Here is a 5000-nt window from a genome sequence, read left to right as displayed (position 1 = left end):
TTCCTGATCTCGGTCAGGGCGGTAGGCGCACTGTGCACGTTGCTCCCGATACGATGCCTATCTAGGGGGGCACTTAGTAACAATCTAACGACCTCGGACCCGGATTTGGGTGGTTCAGGCCCGTGGGAAAAGCCTCAGAGCCGCTTCCTTGAGGAGCCGCGGGTGACTCACGGGTTACGTCATCGCTCTCTTCCGACCGGGACCACCGTTATTTCGCCAAAACTCTCCCCGCCGGGTGGTGCGGTGTCCTTCTGGGTAACGCTTTAATCCCATCGTTTCTCAGCTGTGGCCCCGTTCTACTCGTGCCATCGTTCCTGATCTCGGTCGGGGCGATAGGCGCACTGTGCACGTAATCGGGCGACGAAATGAATGAGCGGCTTGAGCAACCGCCATCGGCATGACGTCTCAGGATATGTGGCCATGACAATCATTGGAAGGTGTTTGAACCGAGTACCAGAAAAAGCGGCCTGAGCAACCGCGTCAAAAGAGCGGCCTGAGCAACCGCGTCAAAAGAGCGGCCTGACAAACCGCAGCGGCCTGAGCAACCGCGTCAAAAGAGCGGCCTGACAAACCGCAGCGGCCTGAGCAACCGCATGAGAAGCGGCCTGACAAACCGCACGAGAAGCGGCCTGACAAACCGCAAAGCGGCCTGAGCAACCGCAATCGGCACGATGATGGAAGGATAAAAAGCGGCTTGGGCAACCGACTTTTGAGGCATGGATGGATGGCATGAAAAATGTATATTTTGGGGCGGCCTCCGGCGTGAAAATGGCAAACCTATAATGATGGCGGGGCTTTTTCCTACACCGCCGACGGCATGGATGGTTAACAAAAGGTAGCAAGCCCGCCAGCGGATCTGATTCCCATCCGCTAACGGCATACATGGCACGGCATGAATTGATGGTAAAAATCCTTATTAACCCCTGGCTGAATACGAATGAATCTGGTGTCAAAAGAAAGAACTCATCCAAGTGACGGGTCGCTGCTTGGGCAACAGCTTCGCCGTCGGAGAAATGAAATACACGGGTCGCTGCTTGGGCAACAGCTTCGCCGTTGTGGAAATGAAATGAGGTGTCGCTGCTTGGGCAACAGCTTCACCATTGGAGAAAATACGGGTCGCTGCTTGGGCAACAGCTTCGCCGTTGGATGAACTCAAAAATATGGTCACGGGGTCCGCTGCTGGGGCACAGCGGTCACCCCTAGGTACGGGTCGCTGCTTGGGCAACAGCGTCGCCGATGGAAGAAATTACGGGTCGCTGCTTGGGCAACAGCGTCGCCGTCGGAGAAATGAACTCTACGGGTCCGCTGCTGGGGCACAGCGGTCGCCGGTGGTGAAAAAAAAATGAAAGGAGTACGGGTCGCTGATGGGGCACAGCGTTCACCGTTACTCGAAATGAACTCGAAAGCCACGGGGTGCTGAAGAGGGCACAGCGCAAACCCCGATTGGCGACCGCGTGGGGACGGCTCGCGCGTCCGTGTTCCCGGCGATAACGGTGAGGTTTCTGGTGCGTTGCGACCGGCGATTGACCGGAGGCTAAGGTACTGCGGGTGGTGGACCCCACTCGTCCAAGGCCCCTCCGCGTCAGGGCTGACCATCGTCACTGTCACTGCATCCGCTCCGGGGCTCGTGCGTGCGAGTGGGCGTTCTCGGTCAAAGAGGTATAGTGAAAGTGTGAGGGGCGGCTGTTCGAGCCGTGTATCCGAACAACGGAGAGGTTTCTGGCGCGTGCGATCGGCGATTGGCCGGAGGCTAAGGTACTGCGGGTGGTGGACCCCACTCGTCCAAGGCCCCTCCGCGTCAGGGCTGACCATCGTCGCTGTCACTGCAACCGGACGGTCACGGTCCGTGCGGTCGTCTCGCTCTCTTAAAGAGCAGTGCGACAAGACGGGCCAGGGTATAGTGCTTGCAAAGCCGGGATAACGGTGAGGACATAGTGCGTGCGACCGGTGATTGGCCGGAGGCTAAGGTACTGCGGGTGGTAGACCCCACTCGTCCAAGGCCCCTCCGCGTCAGGACTGACCATCGTACTTTATCTGCATCCGCCTCGGTCGCGTGGGTGCGGCTTGGCACGTATGACCACGTCACGCTAAAGACAACGGGGGCAGTGGAACTGAACGTGCGCAGCATAACGAAAGCCGGGATAACGGTGAGGACATAGTGCGTGCGACCGGTGATTGGCCGGAGGCTAAGGTACTGCGGGTGGTAGACCCCACTCGTCCAAGGCCCCTCCGCGTCAGACTGACCATCGTCACTTTATCTGCATCCGCCTCGGCCTAGTATGTAATGTGGCGGTCGTCTCGCCCGTTGTCTTCTGTCGGCAGGGTATAGTCGTGTGGAGGGATGGCTCGTGCGAGCTCGTGGACTGAACAACGGAGAGGTTTCTGGCGCGTGCGATCGGCGATTGACCGGAGGCTAAGGTACTGCGGGTGGTAGACCCCACTCGTCCAAGGCCCCTCCGCGTCAGGGCTGACCATCGTGCTGTCACTGCAACCGGACGGTCCCCCGCGAGCGCGTTTCGTCTCGCTCTGGCCAATTGGAGAGCCGTGACAACAAGAGCGATGCGTCTGACTCATTCGAGGTCACGGATAACGGTGAGGACACGGTGCGTGCGACCGGTGATTGGCCGGAGGCTAAGGTACTGCGGGTGGTAGACCCCACTCGTCCAAGGCCCCTCCGCGTCAGGACTGACCATCGTCACTGTCTCTGCATCCGCCCGGCTGAGTTTGTTCAGCGGTCGTCTCGTTCACGTTCCACACAACCGCGCGTCGGTTTGGGATAGCTGGGTCGGCGAGACGCCGAGAGAAGAGAGTGCGTTCGAAACTGGATAACGGTGAGGACTGGTGCGTGCGACCGGTGATTGGCCGGAGGCTAAGGTACTGCGGGTGGTAGACCCCACTCGTCCAAGGCCCCTCCGCGTCAGGACTGACCATCGTCACCTTATCTGCATCCGCCCGGTGGGGATCTGCACCGTCGACCCAAGCATGAAAACCCTCGTGTCGGTTCGGGCGAGAAAAAGAGTTCAAGGGAAAAAGGCAACGATTTCACCATTCGAGTTCATGTGGAGGACAAAAAGAGGACAAAATGGAAACGAAATGACCATGAGTTCATCGATGGAAATGAGGACAATACTGACGAATATGGAGAGTTCTAAAATTTTGCCAAATGACACCGATGGTTGACGAGAATCCCTAAGCCACGGGGTGGGATACAAACCTGAACTAAAGACCTGCCATAGTCCGGTTTTTTTCCCAAAAAGGGCGCATGTGGACGGAGGGCACACATGGAAACCTAACCACCAGCCGAGCCATTGCCGGAGGAAATATAACGAGATGCCAAATTACCATAGCCTTTGGGACAAAGCCGATTCTTGGAGGACAACAAAAATGAGACAATGGTACTTGGTGAAGCACCGGACATATGGAGCCACAGGGGCCAGAAAAGAGCCGATAGTACAGGGCAAGATGTGATGTGACGGTAACGGACATGTGTTAATGATGGTGGACATGTGTTACGAGATGAAATGCTTGGAAATCACGTAAAGAACCGATGCGTGAATGAAAATGAAAACAGATCATGTTGGGACCAGGTTGGGAACCCCTCCACAGTCTGCGACAAAAAAGCTTCCCGTGTGGGATTATTCCGGTAATAAGAAGGGAGTCAGGTGCCCGGTACCTGTACGCCACTATGAAGGCCTCTGGTGGTTGTACGCTGGTTTAAAGACTCGATTTACCCCCGCCTTGACAAATCGAGCGCCACAAAAAGTTGCGCCGTAAAAGGGCCCTGACTTTCCTTGTTGGTTCGGGTTGGCATCGCCGGGGCTTGTGAGATAAGTGCCTATTCTAGGGGGATGGAGTACACAATCTCTACGACCTCTTTGGTGCCTCTGGGTGGTTCAGGCCCGTGGGAAAAGCCTCAGAGCCGCTTCCTTGAGGAGCCGCGGGTGACTCACGGGTTACGTCATCGCCTGGAGGTGTCGGGAGTTCTTTGTTTTGTTTTGCGAAAAACCCCCGTCACGAGAAACTGTGCTTCTTCTCGGTTTGTTACGGTTGCACGCAGGTGCCGCCGGCCGTTCCCACAGTTTTCTCGTCGTGTCACCGGGCTGCTTGCGGCTATCGGTAGATGCACTGTGCACGTCTCCCTGCCACGAAAGGAAGGAGTGAAGGAAGGTTGGCAAATAACCGAATCGATCGCGTGACAAGGTACAGGGCGATCGCACGTATTGACGTGAGGCATAACGAGAGGGGGTTGGGCCAGGGCCGGCCCCGGAGGTATCCGTCCCTGTCGATTCTCTCTCTGGGTTGACGCGCAAGAGCACGGGCATGGCAGTCCGCGCGTGCGTCCCCGGGCTAGTCTCCGGCAGCGGCGTTCCGCCTCTTAGGGTAGTCGGGCGCCGAATCCCTCCCTCTCGCCCGGACCGGACTTTCGAAGGCTCATGTAGATGGCACTTATAGACGTGTCGGGGCCCGAGAAACAATGGTCCCGCACCGCCGAGGCCGGAATGGTTACAGTTTACTGTAACCGCTATAGTCAACGTAAAGGGGTGCACGTTGCCCGTCTCTGATGCGATGAAGGTTCGGGAAGATCGATTCGATGGACGGTGGTCGAGCCCGGATCCATTACGGCGACCACCACGGACAAGGTACCCGGTTCCGCTTTTGCTCGTCTGGCGCGTGCCAACAAAACGGGGGTATATGGGTTGCCACCCGGCCCGGTCTTGTGCTACGCTCGGAGTGTTCTGGGGTTCGGGAGCCGTGGGAAAAGCCTCAGAGCCGCTTCCTTGAGGAGCCGCGGGTGACTCACGGTGCTACGTCACCGCATTCCTCCGAGGACAGTAGTTACGCCGGATCACCGGTCCCATTACCTGGCCTTCGGCGACATCTCAACGCTCACCCCTTGGGCCCCACTTTACCCAAGTCGGGATGAACCTAGGATGGGGGGAGCTCTTGATCGACCCTAGGCCCCACCGCCTAACTCAGCCAAATCAGGGGTGGATAAACCG

The sequence above is a fragment of the Stigmatopora nigra genome, unplaced genomic scaffold, assembly GCF_051989575.1.
Source record: "Stigmatopora nigra isolate UIUO_SnigA unplaced genomic scaffold, RoL_Snig_1.1 HiC_scaffold_117, whole genome shotgun sequence".
Lineage (NCBI taxonomy): Eukaryota > Metazoa > Chordata > Actinopteri > Syngnathiformes > Syngnathidae > Stigmatopora > Stigmatopora nigra.
The sequence above is the reverse complement of the archived record's forward strand: the minus strand, read 5'-3'. Positions refer to the sequence as shown.